Here is a 23,420-nt window from a genome sequence, read left to right as displayed (position 1 = left end):
AGTGCCTAGACACAGAAACTAGACGCCTCTACTGTAAGATAACTAGTGGGAAAATGCAAGTAATGTAATCTAACAAGTGAACAAAACAAATTAAGAGTGCGACACGTGGTAGCAACACTGCCCGTCCATACAGCCTCCTCCAGGCCTGTCTCAAGTTGGTAAACACCCACGGTCAACACCCACGGTCAACCCCTAACGGTCAACACCCCACATTGTAAGACCTTGTAAGACCACCACCACTGAACAGAAGTGTTCAACAAAAATGGCTTTGATAAAAACGTGCATAGAATGCAACATGAACGTAGATTACCAACAGAGCTTTCAATGCCAACTCTGTTCAGCAGCCATACACAAAAAATGTGCCAACATGACTAATAATTCAAGGAGAAATGGTCCCAGTGACCACTTTGTGTACTGACTCTGCAAAAAGGATGATGTAACTTTTTTGAAGATGATGGAAATCCTGGATAAAACTCCCGCCGAAAACAAAGAATCACTAATAAATGCCTGCATAGCAATTTCTAATGTCTTCAAACAAACTGTACATGACACCAAGGTACAACCAGATGCGGCACAGAGCTCGGTGGCAGCGGCGCCTGGGCAGAGCAGGGAGTCGGGGACACCTGAGCAGAGCAGGGAGTCGGGGACGCCTGAGCAGAGCGGGGAGTCGGGGACGCCTGAGCAGAGCGGGGAGTCGGAGACGCCTGAGCAGAGCGGGGAGTCGGGGACGCCTGAGCAGAGCGGGGAGTCGGGGGCGCCTGAGAAGAGCGCGGTGTCAATGGCGCCGGAGCAAAGTGCGGTGTCGCGGGCACCGGAGCAGAGCACGGTGTTGATGGCACCGGAGCAGAACGCGGTTTCGCAGGCCCCGGAGCAGAGCACAGTGTCGGGGACGCCGCAGCAGAGTGCGGTCTCTGGCAAAGGAGCACAAACAAAACAAGGCCCCAAAATTTGTTGGTATTACAAATGGGCAACTTGTAAACATGGGATATCGGGAAGAACAAATGGAACATGCAAATACGATCACCCTAGAACGTGCAGAAGCCTCCTCAATACAGGTAAATGTACCAAAAGCTGTGAATTTTTTCACCCAGAAATTTGCAAGAACTCTTTGGACAGGAAAGAGTGCTTCAATGCTGAATGTCCAGCTTTTCATATAAGAGGTACCAGGCGAATAAAACCGACAGGCCGCCACTATGAAAACAGCCACTACTCCATCGACCGAGATAATTTTTTAGCAAGAGGAGAAGAAGAATGGCTAAAAATGACCAGACTCTACCACCAACTCGGTCAAATGCTAGAGAGGACACAAACACAGGGGCCTCATTACCAGAGCCTCAGATATTAACACCAAGTAAGGCTTCCAGCACTTCCACTAACACGATAACATCATTTACATTTGCCAATATCCAGAGTATAAAAACACGCAAATCCAACAAAGTTCACTTTATAATGGTCTCCTTCATGAGGCAAATGCAGTGTTTGCAGCCCAACAGAAACCCACACAAAGGACTACCATGATGGGGAAACATGGATCTCAGAGTACAATCTTTTCAGATGTGATAGGAAACACCGGCTTCAGGGTGGGGTCAGCCTCTACATCAAAGACACACTCATCTGTACTGAGCTGCTAAACACCTCAAATGATATGGTGGAAGTGCTGATAATCAAAATAGAGATCCTAAATGTAGTTATTTTCCTTGTATATAAGTCACCAGAGGCAGTTTAAAGACCAATTAATGAAAATAGAACACTGCTTGGAAAACCTCACAAATCCAGCTCCGAACATCATCCTGCTTGGGGACTTCAACCTACGGCACCTGAAATGGAAGCACCTGGCTAATACAGTAATATCAGAAAGAATACCAGGAAGTAGCCTAAATGAACAGGCACATGCAAATGACCTGCTACGGATGTGCGACAGGTTTGCCTTAAACCAGCAAATAGTAGAACCAACTAGGAAGGAGAACACGCTGGACCTCATTTTCACTAATAGTGATGAATTGATCAGGAACATAATGATTACAAATACCTGTTACTCAGATCACAACTTAATTGAAGTTATGACAACCATGGGTGGGGAATAGACCTTCAAAACCAGTCCCGATTCCCGGTGGAGGAGATTTCAGCAAATTCAACTTCAATAATAAACAGATAAACTGGGAGCAAATAAACCAGGACTTCACAGAAATAAACTGGGAAGATCAGCTAGAAAATGCAAACCTGAACAAGAGCCTGAAAAAAATATAAGCTCACTAGCACTATAAATATGTTCAAACAGCATACCACTAAGAAAAAAGAAGAAGATATGCAGAGTGGAACGGGAACGTCGTTCCCTATATAGGCGAAGAAACAAATCGCGGAACAACTTGAGAGTCGCACCCTATCTCAAGAACGGCGAAGAAGGTTAGGTAGAGAAATAGAAACAATTGAACTCAAGCTACAAGAATCATACAAAACCCAGGAGAGGCAAAGAGAGCAAAAGGCCATCAGTGAAATAGAGAGAAATACGAAATATTTTTTCTCCTATGCAAAATCAAGATCAAAAACCACATCTAGTCTCGGGCCCCTGCGAAAGGGAGATGGAACTTTCACCGATGACAACAAAGAAATGAGCGAGCTACTGAGGAAGCAGTATGACTCTGTTTCCAGCGAGCCATTAAACACACTAAAGATTGATAACCCAAATGAATTTTTCATGGATATGATACCAACATCAAATCATATATCAGACGTCATCCTCTCCCCACTGGACTTTGAAGAAGCCATAAACAGTATGCCTATGCACTCTACACCAGGCCCGGATTCTTGGAACTCCATATTCATCAAGAACTGTAAAAAAACACTATCGCAGGCCCTCCACATTCTGTGGAGACAAAGCCTAGATACTGGCGTTATCCCTGATATACTAAAAACAGCAGAGATAGCACCACTTCATAAAGGAGGAAATAATGCAGAGGCAAAAAATTACAGACCGATAGTACTAACATCGCACATCAAAAACTATTTTGAGAGAGTGCTAAGAAGTAAGATCACAAAATACATGGAATCACAGCATCTCCATAACCCCGGACAACATGGTTTCAGAACAGGGCGCTCTTGCCTGTCGCAGTTGCTGGACCACTATGATATGGCATTAGATGCTATGGAAGACAAACAAAACACGGATGTAATTTACACAGATTTCGCAAATGCTTTTGATAAATGTGACCATGGTGTTATTGCACATAAAATGCGTTCAAAAGGAATTACCGGAAAAATAGGCAGATGGATCTACAATTTTCTGACTAACAGAACCCAATGTGTAATAGTCAACAAAATAAAATCCAGCCCATCAACCGTGAAGAGCTCAGTGCCCCAGGGTACTGTGCTTGCTCCAGTACTTTTTCTCATCCTCATATCGGACATAGACAAGAACACAACCTATAGCACTGTATCATCCTTTGCAGATGACACTAGGATCTTCATGAGAGTAGGCAACATAGAGGACACGGCAAACCTCCAATCAGATGTAGATCAGGTCTTTCTATAGGCTACAGAAAATAATATGGTGTTTAATGAAGATAAGTTCCAGCTCATGCGCTATGGAAAAGTTGAAAATATAAAAACGGAAACCACGTACAAAACTCAGTCAAATCATAACATAGAACGAAAAGGCAATGTAAAGGTTCTGGGTGTACTCATGTCGGAAGACCTTACCTCTAAAGAACACAATAAAGTAGCCGTCACAACTGCAAGAAAAATGACAGGTTGGATAACAAGAACTTTTCACACAAGAGATGCTATACCGATGATGATACTTTTCAAAACGCTTGTGCTCTCTAGAGTGGAGTACTGCTGCACAATGACAGCCCCTTTCAAAGCTGGAGAAATTGCTCACCTGGAGAGCGTGCAGAGATCCTTCACTGCTAGAATTCACTCAGTAAAACATCTAAACTATTGTGATCGACTAAAGAGCCTAAATCTGTACTCCCTTGAGCGCAGGCGGGAGAGATACATAATAATTTACACGTGGAAAATATTAGAGGAGCTGGTCCCAAACCTGCACACAGAAATAACATCACATGAGACCAGAAGACATGGCAGGATGTGCAGAATACCCCTATTGAAAAGCAGAGGTGCAACAGGTACTCTGAGAGAGAACTCTATCAACATCAGAGGCCCAAGACTGTTCAATACGTTTCCGCTACACATAAAGGACATAACTGGCAAACCCCTCACAGTGTTCAAGAGAGAACTGGATAAGCACCTCCAAAGTTACCTGATCAATCAGGCTGTGACTCATACGTCAGGCTGCGAGCAGCCGCGTCCAACAGCCTGGTTGATCAGTCTGGCATCCAGGAGGCCTGGTCGATGACCGGGCCGCGGGGACGCTAAGCCCCGGAAGCACCTCAAGGTAGGTAAGGTAGGTAACCTGTACTCCGCCTTAGATCTTTCCTATAACTTCCCTATTAACAGTTCAATTCCCGCCAAATTTAAAACAGGTGACTTAGTAAGGAAAGTAAACAGTGTCACCGAGTTTCAGCTCATGTCTCTCGCCTTAATTCACTCTTGTATTTTTGCTATTAGCAGTTAAATTGCCTTATGATTTAAAATATAGATATTTCAAACTCATTAAGAACAAATGAGATAGTTACCAAGCTCTGGCTCACGTCCTCCACCTTAGTTCAGTGTTCAGCAACTTAGTTATTTCTTAACAAATGAGTTAGCTCTCAAACCTCGCATTTATCAATGTAAACATTAATCCCTGATCATAAGTACATACTCTTTCCAGAAGCCAGGTGCCTCTATCATTGTAGGTAAACATGAGCTGTAGCCCCGCTTTAATACATGTGTGTGCATACATACGTACGTTCATATGTATGTATTATTACGACGTTGTCGTTGTTGATGTCCTTCCTTTCGGACAACCAACCCAAAACTCGGTAGAGTGCTTACTTCTTACCAGGAGATCACCCTGGGTGCTTCTGGCACTTGGAGTGGGGCTCAGCGTCACACTACGTTTAAGGGATGCGGCTCCAGCACTAGCCTCGTTGTCACGTGCACACACCCACTCGAGCCGCCCGTGACTCCCCCTTATGTGGCATGATCTCAATCCCCTTTGACTTATTATTATTCCGGTCTACCCTGTCCACAGCTGTGGCTCTTGGTTCTTTCTCTCTCTCTCTCTTTTACCTTCTTTCTGGGAAGCCTCACTAGGGGCAAACACCGGGGTTTGCCAGGCAAAATTTGCCGGGCAAACACCGGCAAATTTGAATACATTTACTGGACAAGGCACATTGACAATACATATATACGTATAATAATATATCTCCAACACTCTATACTACTGTAGTCAAGTTGCACCCCAATACCACCAGGACTCTATCATCTGCTTATCAAGTGGAATCCTAACTCTTGACTCACCACCTAATACTACCAACCTCATCAAGTAGGTCAAGTCTTATAAGACAATGTTGCACAATCAGCCTCACCAAGTGGGTAAATCATGCAGTACAATATGATATGGCGCTATCAACTTTGGAACATATAAATATCTGCAGGCCTATGGCTATAATTCTATGAACATCAACATACATATTCCTTGATAAACAACAATTATAGGGTGATCAATCAATCACCCTATCAGTCCTAGAACACATATGTATGTCTCTGCAGGTAATCCAGACTACGGTTGTAACTCTATACTTCAGTATAAATATTCCTTGGCACAAGAATGGTAGTCCATCACTGACTTCAGTATAAGTACTCCTTTGCACAAAAATGGTAACCAATCACTCACCTTTCACTGCGTCTTGCACGCTAATAACAACCAGACACTCTACCAACTCCCTACAAGTAATCAATAAAAACTTCTCTTCCACATCTGGAAATTCACTACCCTAAGATCTTCAGGTTCTTCTGGGTTTATCTACCAGGATCCTCTGCAGCTCTTCCAAGCTGCTACACCATGAAGTCTTCCTTGAGCAACAATGGTGCTTCACCACTTCTACCAGGGTCCTCCACAGCTCTCCTGGCTGCTACACCATGAAGTTTCCTCGAACAGTACTGGTGTTTCACCACTGACATTACGGAAGCACGTGACACTCCTCTTCATTGCTTCTCCTCACAGCTCGAGGTCCTACTCTTCACTATGGGGCTACTCTTCCTCAGAGTACACTACTCCTTCAACAGCCTTGGAGTCTCATCAACTACTCCCTCTCTGCTGGCTTCGAAGTTCTCAGCAACTCCTTCCCCAGACAAACCACAATAAGATCTCCTTCAGGGCGCTCTCTGACGGGGCGGCGGCACTCAGGGCGCCTCAGGCTACCCACAGAACCGCTCTAACTGTCCCCTCAACAACTTCTGCAATTCCTGACTTGAGCTGGCACGCCTCCTAACTTATTCCTCAGTCGAGACGTCTGTCCACTTCCTTCCTCTTGAAGGTATATCAAACAGGGGTTCCTCTCTAAACGTAGCACGCCCTCCCCTCACGATTTCTTCAGCTCAAGTGGCTCAAGCTCTTCTCAAGCGAGCCTCACCCCTCCAGCATACTCTCCACATCTCATAACCAGTCATTTATCTATATCCTGACTCACTGCCCATATTCTTAAATTGTTTATCAAATTCACCCAATTACTTTATATATGAATCTTCATGTCTGTATTTCTTTGGCCTCTTAGTCAGTTCAGGCCTGATAGAATAATTCTCAAAGGGGAGACTCGTTTTTCGGCTACCTGGGATCATAACAGAATGTAAATAAACACCCCAGGTATTGTTAATCTGTCATAACATGCTTTTATCTCTCCCTCCATATCCTCCTGCCACACACTCGCCTCCTCCCTAATCATCTCACTATCGCCGATCCACTCGATTATCCGCCACCCCCATCACCCCTCAGCTCTCTGCCCCCATATCTTTCCCCTCCCAACCCCTACTCCTTCCTCTCACACTATCTGCCAAAAGCATACCATCCTTCTATCAACTTTGCCCCTCAAGAAATTGAATTTATGTTCAAATATCTCATTTTACCCATTCTACATCTATAACTCTATAATGTTCTGCTTCTAACTGTTCCATGAGACGAAGCCTCGTGGAGTAATGTTTCTTGTAAAAAACAACTATTACCAATAATCTTCTTACTTTATTTTGTCAATACCTAAGTGTAAATACACAACATATCTAGACTTTTAACATATTCATTCCATATTTGTGTGTTCTCTTTACATTTTTAGCATGTTCTACACAAGTTCTTTGTTTATTCTTCGTATACTATGTATATTCTTTTTATGTTTTCTTGTTCTCTGCAAGATCAATTCATTTTCCCTGCATGTGCTTTGTGTTCATCATATTCTCTTACATGTTATCTGTTTGCTTCTTAAACCAAATATACAATTCTTTCTGTCATTCAGTAACTTGTACGTTGTTATGTATTTTCAACAGCAAAAAACTTAGTTACATATTATTTAGTTTGCAAATTATTTAGTTACAAATTATTCAGTTTGCATATTATTTAGTTACAAATTATTTAGTCTGCAAAGTGTTTAGTTACAAATTATTTAGTTATTTACAAAATATTTAGCTATTTACATATTCATTTAAATGCAAATTATTTAGTTACAAATTATTTAGGTATTTATAAATTTATTTATTACAATTCATAATTTTTTTAGTTAATTACAAATTTTTTAGTTTTCAAATTATTTAGTTTTCAAATTATTTAGTTACAAAATATTCAGTTATTTACAAATTATATAGGTATTTACAAATTTATTTTGTTATTTACAAATTATTTATTACAAAGTATTCATTTATCCATTTTCTGAAATTTATTTGTAAAAACTACGCCAATTATTTATCTTTATTAACTTAACAAGCTGTACCCAGCCACGCATTGCTGTGGTTCAGCTACCCATGTGTGCTGCTGAGCCACAGCAACCTTCCCCTCTCCTCCATTCCTCCCAACCATTTCCCCCTCCCCCGTCCCCTCGTCCTCTCAACTATTCCCAACTCCTCTGTCCCTCTCGTCCTCCCATCCATTCTCCATTCCACCGTGCCCTCGTCCTCCCCACCATTCCCCACTCAGTAATTCCCTAGTCCTCCCCCCTACCATTCTCCCACTAGCCCATCCCCTCATCCCCACCATCCCCAACTCCCCCGTCCCCTCGTCCTCCCCACCATTACCCCCTCCCCTGTCCCCACGTTGTCCTTACTCCCGTCCCCTTGTCCACCCCACCATTCTTCCACTCCCTTGTCTGATGCATTCTCAAATGATCTGGTATTCCCTTCAGAAAATTGGGAACATCATATGATCTCATGTTCCCATTATTGAAAAATAAGAACAGTTAAAAACCATATGAAAAACAATGAAAAGATTAAAAAATAAACTATACCCATGAAATGAACGGTATGGAAAACAACACAGCTCAGTTCCAAGGCAATGTCACACAAAATAATCAAATCAAAATGAAAATAAATCGAAATCGATGAAATTTCAATTTATCAATGCAATCAGAAACATTGAAATGGAATCGTAACATATTTAGTATAGCATATGTTGCTCTAGTGAGCAACAGATGGCACTGTTTTAAAAAAACATGTTTTTACCTGTCACAGGTGTTGCATCTATATAGTAGGTATATAAAAACATGCGCATATTCGAATGCAACGTTGAGTCAAAATTTCGAAGCAATCAGGGAAGAACTTTCGAAGATTACAGTGTATGTTGCTCTTACGTTAAACAGATGGCACTGTTTTTAAAAAAACGCATGTTTTTCCTGTCACAGGTGAGGCATTTATATAGTAGGTATATAAAAACACGTACCTATCCGAATGCAAAGTTGTGCAAAAATTTGATATGAACCATATGGTCCTTCAATTCCCTACTGATTTCCTTCCATGCCTTAGCAATCATCTCCATATGTAACTCATCCAGTCCCTCTCCTCCAGCTATGTTCTGTTGTCGTACCATCCCGCTTGACCTGTACTCACCAATTTGTACTCACCTATTTGTGCTTGCGGGATTGAGCTTTGGCTCTTTGGTCCCGCCTCTCAACTGTCAATCAACTGGTGTACAGATTCCTGAGCCTACTGGGCTCTATCATATCTACATTTAAAACTGTGTATGGAGTCAGCCTCCACCACATCACTGCCTAATGCATTCCATCCGTTAACTACTCTGACACTGAAAAAGTTCCTTCTAACGTCTCTGTGGCTCATGTGGGTACTCAGTTTCCACCTGTGTCCCCTTGTTCGCATCCCACCAGTGTTGAATAGTTTATCCTTGTTTACCCGGTCGATTCCTCTGAGGATTTTGTAGGTTGTGATCATGTCTCCCATTACTCTTCAGTCTTCCAGTGTCGTAAGGTGCATTTCCCGCAGCCTTTCCTCGTAACTCATGCCTCTTAGTTCTGGGACTAGTCTAGTGGCATACCTTTGGACTTTTTCCAGCTTCGTCTTGTGCTTCACAAGGTACGGGCTCCATGCTGGGGCCGCATACTCCAGGATTGGTCTTACATATGTGGTGTACAAGATTCTGAATGATTCCTTACACAGGTTCCTGAACACTGTTCTGATGTTAGCCAGCCTCGCATATGCCGAAGACATTATTCTTTTTATGTGGGCTTCAGGAGACAGGTTTGGTGTGATATCAACTCCTAGATCTTTCTCTCTGTTCGTTTCATTAAGTACTTCATCTCCTATTCTGTATCCTGTGTTTGGCCTCCTATTTCCACCACCTAGTTTCATTACTTTGCATTTACTCGGGTTGAACTTCAACAGCCATTTGTTGGACCATTCACTCAGTCTGTCTAGGTCATCTTGTAGCCTCCTACTATCGTCCTCAGTTTCAATCCTCCTCATAATTTTTGCATCATCGGCAAACATTGAGAAAAACGATTCTATACCCTCTGGAAGATCATTTACATATATCAGAAACAGTATAGGTCCAAGGACTGACCCCTGCGGTACTCCACTCGTAACGTCTCGCCAATCTGAGACCTCACCCCTCACACTGACTCGTTGTCTCTTGTTAATTAGGTACTCCTGTATCCAACGGAGTACCTTCCCTTTCACTTCTGTGTGTGTGTGTGTGTGTGTGTGTGTGTGTGTGTGTGTGTGTGTGTGTGTGTGTGTGTGTGTGTGTGTGTGTGTGTGTGTGTGCGCGCGTGTGTGTGTGTTTATTGTGTGTATTGTATGTAACACATGTATATGTGTATGTGTGTGTGTTTATTGTGTGTATTGTATGTAACACATGTATATGTGTATGTGTGTGCATGTATGTATGCTTTTATGTATGTATATGTGTATGTATATGTGTATGTATACAAATATGTATATATATATATATATATATATATATATATATATATATATATATATATATATATATATATATATATATATATATATATATATATATATATATATATATGCGTAAAATCCACAGAGAAATATGAAATGAGGTGAACGTTTCGGCTTGTTAAAGCCTTTTGAGGCTTTAACAAGCCGAAACGTTCAACTCATTTCATATTTCTCTGTGGATTTTCCGCATAAAATGATCAGTGTTTTGTGATCGTCAAATTGCATATATATATATATATATATATATATATATATATATATATATATATATATATATATATATATATATATATATATATATATATATATATATATATATATATATATATATATATATGTCGTACCTAATAGCCAGAACGCACTTCTCAGATTACTATTCAAGGCCCGATTTGCCTAATAAGCCAAGTTTTCATGAATTAATGTTTTCTCGTCTACCTAACCTACCTAACCTAACCTAACCTAGCTTTTTTTGGCTACCTAACCTAACCTTACCTATAAATATAGGTTAGGTTAGGTTAGGTAGGGTTGGTTAGGTTCGGTCATATATCTACGTTAATTTTAACTCCAATAAAATAAAATTGACCTCATACATAGAGAAAAGGGTTGCTTTATCATTTCATAAGAAAAAAATTATAGTAAATATATTAATTCAGGAAAACTTGGCTTATTAGGCAAATCGGGCCTTGAATAGTAGGCTGAAAAGTGAGTTCTGGCTACTAGGTACGACATATATATATATATATATATATGTCGTACCTAGTAGCCAGAACGCACTTCTCAGCCTACTATGCAAGGTCCGATTTGCCTAATAAGCCAAGTTTTCATGAATTAATTGTTTTTCGACTACCTAACCTACCTAACCTAACCTAACCTAACTTTTTCAGCTACTTAACCAAACCTAACCTATAAAGATAGGTTAGGTTAGGTTAGGTAGGGTTGGTTAGGTTCGGTCATATATCTACGTTAATTTTAACTCCAATAAAAAAAAATTGACCTCATACATAATGAAATGGGTAGCTTTATCATTTCATAAGAAAAAAAATAGAAAAAATATATGAATTCAGGAAAACTTGGCTTATTAGGCAAATCGGGCCTTGAATAGTAGGCCAAAAAGTGAGTTCTGGCTACTAGGTACGACATATATATATATATATATATATATATATATATATATATATATATGTCGTACCTAGTAGCCAGAACGCACTTCTCAGCCTACTATGGAAGGCCAAATTTGCCTAATAAGCCAAGTTTTCATGAATTATTTGTTTTTCGACTACCTAACCTACCTAACATAACCTAACCTAACTTTTTCGGCTACCTAACCAAACCTACCCTATAAAGATAGGTTAGGTTAGGTTAGGTAGAGTTGGTTAGGTTCAGTCATATATCTACGTTAATTTTAACTCCAATAAAAAAACATTGACCTCATACATAATGAAATGGGTAGCTTTATCATTTCATATGAAAAAAATTAGAGAAAATATTTTAATTCAGGAAAACTTGGCTTATTAGGCAAATCGGGCCTTGCATTGTAGGCTGAGAAGTGAGTTCTGGCTACTAGGTACGACATATATATATATATATATATATATATATATATATATATATATATATATATATATATATATATATATATATATATATATATATATATGTCGTACCTAGTAGCCAGAACTCACTTTTCAGCCTACTATGCAAGGCCCGATTTGCCTAATAAGCCAAGTTTTCATGAATTAATGTTTTTTCGTCTACCTAACCTAACCTAACCTAGCTTTTTTTGGCTACCTAACCTAACCTTACCTATATATATAGGTTAGGTTAGGTTAGGTAGGGTTGGTTAGGTTCGGTCATATATCTACCTTAATTTTAACTCCGATAAAAAAAAATTGACCTCATACATAGTGAAAAGGGTAGCTTTATCATTTCATAAGAAAAAAATTATAGTAAATAAATTAATTCAGGAAAACTTGGCTTATTATGCAAATCGGGCCTTGAATAGTAGGCTGAGAAGTGAGTTCTGGCTACTAGGTACGACATATATATATATATATATATATATATATATATATATATATATATATATATATGTCGTACCTAATAGCCAGAACGTAATTATCAGCCTACTATTCAAGGCCCGATTTGCCTAATAAGCCAAGTTTTCATGAATTAATGTTTTTTCGACTACCTAACCTACCTAACCTAACCTAACCTAACTTTTTCTGCTACCTAACCGAACCTAACCTATGAATATAGGTTAGGTTAGGTTAGGTAGGGTTGGTTAGGTTCGGTCATATATCTACGTTAATTTTAACTACATTAAAAAAAATTGACCTCAAACATAATGAAATGGGTAGCTTTATCATTTCGTAAGAAAAAAACTAGAGAAAACATATTAATTCATGAAAACTTGGCTTATTAGGCAAATCGGGCCTTGCATTGTAGGCTGATAAGTGCGTTCTGGCTACTAGGTACGACATATATATATATATATATATATATATATATATATATATATATATATATATTGTGACGGTAACGCGTTGGTGTTCGGCTGTTTCAAAAGCTAGGGGTATGGCCTCGTCACATTAAGAAACAAAAAGAGAAAATCTGGAACTTTCGTCTGTGGTAAGGTAATGGGAAGACACACAAAACACAAGTAAATTTAACAATGAGATTTTAATTACGTTAGGAAAGCAAAACATGAATAAAATGGACATAAAAATTGTAACATAAAATCAATCAAACAAAATATTAAGAATAATCACTGGCAAAATGAAAAGTTACGTTAATACAAGTGAATAATATACAAGGAGAAATATGAGTGCAGGAATATTGGCTTTAAGCTGCCACTTCTCTTAGTACACGTAAGCCAGGGCTTAGTCTACCACTGAGACGTGTTAACTTGTGGAAATCATGGGATATTCTGAGGGCTGTAGGTCGTGGTGGCCTAGACATCAGGTAGTGTGGCGGGTGGAGGGAGCAGGTGCGACGGCACCAGCCAATCAGCGACGTGCAGGCGACGGACAGGTAGTTCGCTGGTTTGAGTGGCGGAGGTGGAGCAGGTGTTCCTGGTGCTGAATATGTTTGCTCTCTGGCAAACCTTGGTGTTGTACTTGTTGGATATATCTTCTATATTAGTTGTTATTGTTGTTATAGGGACGTACTTAGGAGGGAAGAGCAGGCTCAATCTCTCTTGAAGGAGATTATCGTCACAATATATATATATATATATATATATATATATATATATATATATATATATATATATATATATATATATATATATATATATATATATATGTCATACCTAGTAGCCAGAACGCACTTCTCAGCCTAATATGCAAGGCGGGATTTGCCTAATAAGCCAAGTTTTCATGAAATAATGGTTTTTCAACTACCTAACCTACCTAACCTAACCTAACCTAATTTTTTCTGCTACCTAACCTAACCTAACCTATAAAGATAGGTTAGGTTAGGTTAGGTAGGGTTGGTTAGGTTCGGTCATATATCTACGTTAATTTTAACTCCAATAAAAAAAAAATGACCTCATACATAATGAAATGGGAAGCTTTATCATTTCATAAGAAAAAATTTAGAGAAAATTTATTAATTCAGGAAAACTTGGCTTATTAGGCAAATTGGGCCATGCATAGTAGGCTGAGAAGTGCGTTCTGGCTACTAGGTACGACATATATATATATATATATATATATATATATATATATATATATATATATATATATATATGTCGTACCTAGTAGCCAGAACGCACTTCTCAGCCTACTATTCAAGGCCCGATTTGCCTAATAAGCCAAGTTTTCATGAATTAATTGTTTTTCGGCAACCTAACCTACCTAACCTAACCTAACCTAACTTTTTCCGCTACCTAACCTAACCTAACCTATAAAGATAGGTTAGGTTAGGTTAGGTAGGGTTGGTTAGGTTCGGTCATATATCTACGTTAATTTTAACTCTAATAAAAAAAAATTGACCTCATACATAATGAAATGGGTAGCTTTATCATTTCATAAGAAAAAAATTAGAGAAAATATATTATTTCAGGAAAACTTGGCTTATTAGGCAAATCGGGCCTTGAATAGTAGGCCGAAAAGTGCGTTCTGGCTACTAGGTACGACATATATATATATATATATATATATATATATATATATATATATATTATATATATATATATATATACATGTATATATATATATATATATATATATATATATATATATATATATATATATATATATATATATATATATATATATATATATTTTTTTTTTTTTTTTTTTTCGAGGGTACCACCTCTGGTGCCAATGTGGGGACCCATAGCCTCGGAGAAGAAAATAAAAAGTATTCAGAGGAGACCTTGTGGTTTCTCACTGAACACTAATATTATCTTCTCCTACCACCCCCATTCTTTTGTATGTACACATATATATTTACTTTATTTGAACTTTGTTACAAAAAAGGAGTTACATATAGGTTACAAAGATGGTTGTCATAGGTTGTCGAGTTCCTCCAGCTCCTCAGATGGCGGGCAGGAACCCTGGATGCAGTGCGCATTTCCCCTCTGTATCGCCACACTGAGGCGCTGGAAAAGAAAGCTTGCAGCTCTCGGGTCCCTTGTTGTTTCAATGAGCCTAGAACCCAGTTCCTTCAAAAAACTGGTAGCACTTTTACCCCAGGCGCCGAGCGTCTCAGAAGCAATGGGGACAAAATTGTAGTGGTGATCCAGTTCTCTATACTTACGGGATTTGGCTGCTTCCCTGTGGGTGGCAGCGCCACCTGGTTGTGCAACACTGAGGTTAATGTAGGTGTTAGCCAGGGTTGATACGCACGTGTAGTCCCATACCAACTGCTTGCCATTCTTCCAGGGGTTCACTGTGATACCATCTGGGCGACCAATAAGAGCATCAGAGTTACGGGGCGTTAGGTAACGGGGCTCTCTTTCAGCTGGGCATCCAGCTGTGGTGAGGCTCCTCTTGATGATGTCGTTAACTTCGCTGTGCCTCGAGTGCCATCCCCCTGTGCTTTGGCAGAGTAGGCCATGGTGACCGTACCTGTCAGCCACCACCTCGCCGCAAATACACCTATATCTGGTGTGGATTGGGGCAGCAAGGCGGAGGGCCACAGCAATTCGGAGGGCGTGTGGTGTGAGACGCGTGCCAGTTGCCGACATTGGGGTTGCTAACAGGAAATCCCCTGCATGTGGTGCTGCTACTGCTGTGAGGCGAGCAATGTCGTGTTGTGTTGTTGCAGCACCCAGGCACTCTGCAGCAACTTGGTCTACAATGGGACCATCCCAGCTGGATTGCTTGTGGGATTTTGGGGATGGTGGTTGAGGTGATTGGCCTGCACGAGAGGCCCACTCTGTGGCACAGCGTGTAAAATTGGGATCATGTACACCTGCCAGCTGATGTAAGTGGGCAGGTAGAATTTCCTTCACAAGGTCGTCGGATGCTGATAAGGAGGACAGGAAGGCTGGAACAGCGATTTGCGTTGCTGTTCGAACTCCGAGGCCCCCAAGTCTTACGGGAAGAGAGGCTTGTTTCCACTGTAGGTCATCGAGAGAGAGGTTAAGGGCTTTTTCTAGCATTGATTTCAGTAACCGGTCATACTCACTTAGTTTTTGGCTACTGTAAGATGGTGAACACCTCAGAAAGTAGGTTAACCTGGGGAGGGATAGACATCTGGTGATGAGGTAGAGTGCATCATGAGCATCAATATCCTCAATCCTCCCATCCATCCTCTTAAGGTCGGCGATTTTCTTATCAAGGACCTCATCGATGGCTTTCAACCCCAGGGGAGCTCCTAGGAGTGTGCTGTCTTCAGGTTTAGTTTTATGGATATTTGGCAGAAGACCCTCTATTCTCTCTACGATGCCCTGGTTGGAACATATTATTTCACATTTAGAAGGGTTCAGGGTGAGGCCTAAAACTGCACCTTGCTCCTGGATTTTTCTGATGTCCTCCAGGAGGGAGTCTTGGGAACCAGCTAGGGTACCATCATCCAAGAACCAGATGTTAAGCTCGCTGGACAGGACCTCTGTGACTTGTTTGATGACTAAGCAGAAAAGGAGAGGAGCGAGGGGGTCACCCTGTTGGACGCCTTCTCGCGAGTCAATTTCATGTTCGCCAAAAAGTAGCTTAAGATCCATACTGTAGCATGAATGTACAAAAGGGTAGAGGGAAGGGAAATGACTATGAACCGCACGGAGTACAGCATCCCTCCGCACCAAATTGAACGCATTTTTTAAATCTAGCTTGATAAGGGCCTTTTCGTCTGTGATGTTGGCGATGAAGGCTCGAGCTGCATGGGCTGCCGCCTCACACCCTTGTGGAATGCCAAACCCGAGCTGTTTTGGCTTCAGCATGTTGGCCGCTGCATCACTAACTGTTCTTGCAGCTGCCTTTGCGACGAGACGCCGGAGAGAATTGCCCACAGCTATTGGCCTGATCCCTCCATCCTTTTTCTTTAGAGCACAGAGAGATGCTCCAAAAAAGATAGGTCTTATGGACGCTGGTATGTTGCCAGCTAGACATGTGTTGGTGAATCTGGTTAGTTCCACCAAGAGGTTCTTTGCAATGTCACCCAGTGCAGGGTTGAGCATTTGCTTGAGGTGGTTGGGTTTTAGTCCTGTGAACCCACCTGCTGATCCTGTAGGGAAGGACATGGCTGCTTTATGGACCACAGATTCAGCCACCCAGAGAGGGTCTGCTCCGGTAGCCCCCACTTGTACAATGTCGTCCTCACGCGGAGCCCTGGGTGGGTGTTTCTCCCTTAGGGCTTGAGCTGTTGCGGCATCTCTGTCGGCAATTGAGTCCTCACTGGTGATGACTCGTATTGCGCCAATAGTGTTTCCTTCTTCTATTTTCTTGGTGACTGATGTTCTGATTTTTGATGTCTCGGATATGCCACTGTTGCTCTTCCTGCCGTGGGTGTTTCTCGCGCGAGTGGGAAGGCGCACCTGGTTGTCCTCCCTGGGAAAATCATTTATAGCTTTGATGACTGAGGCAGCTAAGGTTTTGTCTCTCCTTGCAGGGGTGGCTAGACATATGTTGCCAAACATTAGGAGGTTGTGCCATGCTTGGGTCGTTCCAGGAGAGTCGTTGACCTTTCTCAGGAGGGCAGATAATTTGGCTGCTGCATGGGGGCGGGCTGCTTTAGGGATGTGTTGCAAGGTTCTGGCCGATGTTGCTTTGATAGCTTCTAATAAATTTTCTGTGGGAATGAAGGTCTGGGAGGTGTTTTGCCTTACGGGCGGTGTGGGCTGTTGATTGGTGTTCTTTCTCCCTGGGAGGGCGCCCAGAACCCAAACACCTGGCTCCGTTGTGGTAATGACTGCGCACATTATCGTCACTCAACCGGATATAGCATACCCGGTCACACGTCTGACATCTACCTTGTCTACCCCTGTTTGATGGCTCATCTTGGCTTGGAGAAGCCTGGCTATCTGTTGGGAGCTGCGACATGGGCGGGCGCTGGGCTGGCGCTGGGCGGGCGCTGGGCGGGAAGGTGGACGGCGGGTGGAGACTGGAGGGTGGGCGGCGGTTGGAGGCTGGGGGGGTGATCAGCTGGCCGTGGCACTTACTACTCAGGTGAGTGGTAATACATATACCACCTCTATACAAAGTGTGGGTATACACCCACTACACAATATGTGGGTATACATTGGGTGGGTGGGTAGCGTAGACACACATGGGAGCCTCCCGGCTTCTATGGGCGGGTGGCAAGGTGGCCTCGTGGGTGGGGAGGCGACGTGGTGGGGTGGGTAGGAGGGGGAGAGCAGGTACTTCCCGGCCTGGGGGCTGGGTGGGGGCCGGCGTCAGGGCGACACTAACACTGGTATAATTCCCCGTATATCACTGCACAATAATGAATGAATCACACACTTGTAATCTGACTCACTGCACGTGTGATGTACTCACAATATGATAGATATGTTGCGCCAATTATCGCTGACAACGTAACTTGTTCAACAAAACTTTCAAAAAAGAAAAACACAAAACACTGTTTGGCACACGCGTAACCCCCACCTCTCTCTCCTGACCACACAACACCCCTCACTCACCCCCCACCTCCCCTCACTATGGGAGGCCTGCAGGGTCCATCCTGGCCCCTCACTCCAGCCTCCATGACTCCACACTGCCAACCCACCTGTTTTGATAAGTTTTCACATAGATGGTACACCGTAGGCACTTCCGGCCACTCCCACGTCTGCTTGGTGTATTCACAGTGAATATGGTTGAGTCTTGGTACGGTGAGGCCAAGATGTCTCAGGGTAATGGCTGAGAAGGCAGCAGCTCCTCCGCCACACGTCCGTCCCCTAGGCCTCTCCCTCTCCCTATATATATATATATATATATATATATATATATATATATATATATATATATATATATATATATATATATATATATATATATATATATGTCGTACCTAATAGCCGGAACGCACTTCTCAGCCTATTATGCAAGGCCCGATTTGCCTAATAAGCCAAGTTTTCATGAATTAATTGTTTTTCGACTACCTAACCTAACCTAACTTTTTCGGCTACCTAACCTAACCTAACCTATAAAGATAGGTTAGGTTAGGTTAGGTAGGGTTGGTTAGGTTCGTTCATATATCTACGTTAATTTGAACTCCAATAAAAAAAAATTGACCTCATACATAATGAAATGGGTAGCTTTATCATTTCATATGAAAAAAAATTGAGAAAGTATATTAATTCAGGAAAACTTGGCTTACTAGGCAAATCGGGCCTTGCATAGTAGGCTGACAAGTGCGTTCTGGCTACGAGGTACGACATATATATATATATATATATATATATATATATATATATATATATATATATATATATATATATATATATATATATATATATATATATATATATATATATATATATTTTCTGGTTTTATAGTAAATCGTCAGTTGTATCCTCTGATTTTTGTGTGTAGGGGTAACGTTTCTATTAACAACGTTATCCCTACAGACAAAAATCAGAGGATACAACTGACGATTTACTATAAAACCAGAAAAACGGCCAACCTACTCATGAGAAACTCTCCAGACACAAAGCAGAACGCTTTAAAAGAGACCAACGTCATCTATGCCTTCAAATGCCCTCTTGGGGACTGTAAGCTCCAAAAAAAACAGTATATAGGCAAGACAACAACATCTCTTTCTAGGCGTTTAACGATGCATAAGCAACAGGGCTCCATTAAGGAACATATAATCTCTTCCCACAACCAAACCATCGCCAGAGAAATCCTAGTAAACAACACAGAAATCATCGATAGATACAGCGATAGCAGGCGGCTTGACGTCTGCGAGGCTCTACACATCAAGAAGTCAACACCAGCAATCAACAGCCAATTAATGCACAACTATATTCTACCCACCTCAAGACTCCGCTCCAATATAGAAGCATCAAGAAATATGGACCAATAGGCTTTCTACAAATCACTTCCATTCAATACCCATTGTTTCGTGTTCTGTCTTGTGTTTAGGAATTTAATACCCTATTAATACCACCTCACCCCATCCACCTCACTCAAATGTAGATATAAACAAATCGACATTGTGTAAGTTCAATTCAGTTGTGTATGTGTAAGCTAAAGTCTTTGAAAATGTAATAAGTTTTACGAAATGCGCTCAAGTGTCGCGTCAGACTAGAAATAAAAATGAATTTTGGAGAATTGATTTTTGAATTACCACCAACAGTGAAAAGAAACGTACGAAAGATCGAGAAAATTCGTGTTAGAATTATTAATCTTACTTTTTCGGTCATATTTAATAATATATGTCTACAGGAAAGACTGCTACCAAAATATACTAATATATATTATATATATATATATATATATATATATATATATATATATATATATATATATATATATATATATATATATATATATATATATATATATATATATATATATATATATATATATATATATATATATATATATTTTTTTTTTTTTTTTTTTTTTTTTAAATAGGAAGGGAGTACCACCTCTAGCTGGAAGAAGGGGGACCCATAGCCTCGGAGGAAACCACGCATAACGCATTAGAGGGAATGTTTAGATTCCCTCCAATACAGTTTCTGTGTGCTTTTCTCCTACCACCCCCTTCCTTGAATATTTTTTGTGCTTTATTATGCATTTGATGGTTACAAGATATACATGGGTTGATACAAATATAATAATGCAAAAAGGTGCTTAAATGTTATGGATCTCTTGAAGAACACAACAATGGGAAACATTGATGAATGTCACAGACGGGTTCGATCATTGTTGCAAGTCAAACACTTCTTCGAATTCCTCTGAAGTTGGACTAGTGCCCAAGACGCAACAGGCATTTCCCCTCTGAATCGCAACACTGAGGCGCTGGAACAAGAAACTTTTTGCTCTCTGGTCTTTTGTAGCGCTGATCAATTTGTCCCCCAATTCCTTCAGGAACTTCAATGCACATTTTCCCCACGAACCGAGGGTCTCCGAGCCGATCGGAACAAAGCTGTAGCAGTGTGCTAGACCTCTGTATTTAATAATTTTCTGCGATTCCCTGAAAGAAGCAGCACCACCGCTTTCACGTGTGCTGTAGTGGAGGTAGGTACTGGCCAGTGTGGCAGCGCACGTGTAGTCCCATACCACTTGCTTACCATCCTTCCAAGGTAGCAAGGTGACCCCATCAGGGCGCTTCTGAGGGTCGTTAGGTCTGGATAAGTGTGGTTCTCTTTGTGCCGGGCAGCGGGCTGTGGCGAGGCTCCTCTTGATGATGTCGTTGACTTCTTCATGTCTTGCAATTTTACCCTGTGATTTACGACATACCAGACCATGACGACCATATTGGTCTGCCATCGCAGTTCCGCAGATGCACCTATGTTCGGTGAGGATGGGGGCGGCAAGGCGAAGGGCAACTCCAATGCGGAGAGCGTCATGACTGAGGCGAGTTCCCAGGGCTGCATTGGGCACAGCAAATAAAAAATCCCCGGCGTGGGGTGCTGTTACCGCTAGGAGGCGGGCTTTGTTTTCAGCATCAGCGTTGTCAATCATTGCTGTGACAGTCTTTTCCATTATGGGGCTATCCCAGTGGGCCTGCTTGTGGTCTTTTGGGACTTGTGGTCGGGGTTGAGGGTGTGCAATGGTGTCCCATTGTCTGGCTGCTTCGATGAACGTTTGATCATGAGTTCCCGCTGTCTCTCTCATACGCTCTGGTAGGATCTGCCCTACCAATTCGTTGGCTGCTGTACATGAGGATAAGAATGCTGGAAGTGCTACCTCAGTTGCCTTTCGTATGCCTATCCCTCCAAATCTCACTGGTAGTGTTGCTTGGTCCCACTGACTGTCATCTAAATCTAGGTTGAGCGCCTTCCTGAATATTGACCTGAGGAGCTCATCATATTGATTTAGAAGTGGGTTGCCAAAAGTTGGTGCACACCTTAAGAAGTATGTTAGCCTGGGCAGGGTAAGGCACTTTGTGAGAAGGTAGAGGGCATCGTGGGAGTCCAAGTCCCCAATTCTCTCTTCCATCCTCTTTAGGTCTCTAAACTTTTCGTCAAGGACTGCAGCAATGGCATTGTGGCCCAGAGGTGCTCCGAGTAGTGTGCTGTCGGTAGGTTTAACGACTGAGGCTTCTGGTAGAACTGATTTCACTGCTCTAATGATTACTTCACTAGATGCAATAATTTCGCACTTGGAGGGGCTAAGAACGAGACCCATGGACTCCCCCCGTGTCTTCACCAGCTGTAAGTCTTCTAGCAGGGAATCTTGTGTGCCTGCCAGAGTGCCATCATCCAGGAACCAGATGTTGAGCTCGCTGGACAGTCTGGTTGTAATTTCTCGAACCGCTATGCAAAAGAGGAACGGTGCAAGTGGGTCACCCTGTTGAATTCCCTCTGCTGAGGTGACTTCATGTTTGCCAAACAGGAGGGTTGAGTCTTTGCTGTAGCCTGCTGACACAAACGGGAGAATGCTTGGGCAATGTTCCTGGACTGCAGTGAGGATTGCTTCCCTGTTGACCGAGTTGAAAGCGTTTTTAAAATCTAATTTTACTACTGCCTGGTCTTCAGTAAGAGAGCTAATGTAGGCTCGTGCAGCATGAGCCGCTGCTTCACAGCCTTGGGGGACTCCAAACCCCAGCTGGTTGGGTTGCAGCATGGTGGCTGCTTCCGTTCGGATACTTCTGACAGCAGCCCTTGCAACTAGGCGGCGAAGGGTATTACCAACGGCAATGGGTCTGATTCCTCCCCCCTTCTTTTTAAGGGTATATATATATATATATATATATATATATATATATATATATATATATATATATATATATATATATATATATATATATATATATATATATATATATATATATATATATGTCGTACCTAGTAGCCAGAACGCACTTCTCAGCCTACTATGCAGGGCACGATTTGCCTAATAAGCCAAGTTTTCATGAATTTATGTTTTTTCGACTACCTAACCTACCTAACCTAACCTAACCTAACTTTTTTGGCTACCTAACCTAACCTAGCCTATTAAGATAGGTTAGGTTAGGTTATGTAGGGTTGGTTAGGTTCGGTCATATATCTACGTTAATTTTAACTCCAATAAAAAAAATTGACCTCATACATATTGAAATGGGTAGCTTTATCATTTCATAAGAAAAAAAAATGAGAAAATATATTAATTCATGAAAACTTGGCTTATTAGGCAAATCGGGCCTTGCATAGTAGACTGAGAAGTGCATTCTGGCTACTAGGTACGACATATATATTTATATATATATATATATATATATATATATATATATATATATATATATATACATATATATATATATATATATATATATATATATATATATATATATATATATATATATATATATATATATATATATATATGCGAACAAGCCTGAATGGTCCCCAGGACTATATGCGACTGAAAACTCACACCCCAGAAGTGACTCGAACCCATACTCCCAGGAGCAACGCAACTGGTAACTACAGGGTGCCTTAATCCGCTTAACCATCACGGCTGGACAAAAGGAAGTGATAGCCGAGG

Source organism: Procambarus clarkii, chromosome 67 (assembly GCF_040958095.1).
Source record: "Procambarus clarkii isolate CNS0578487 chromosome 67, FALCON_Pclarkii_2.0, whole genome shotgun sequence".
Classification (NCBI taxonomy): Eukaryota; Metazoa; Arthropoda; class Malacostraca; order Decapoda; family Cambaridae; genus Procambarus; species Procambarus clarkii.
Note: the sequence above shows the minus strand (reverse complement) of the source record.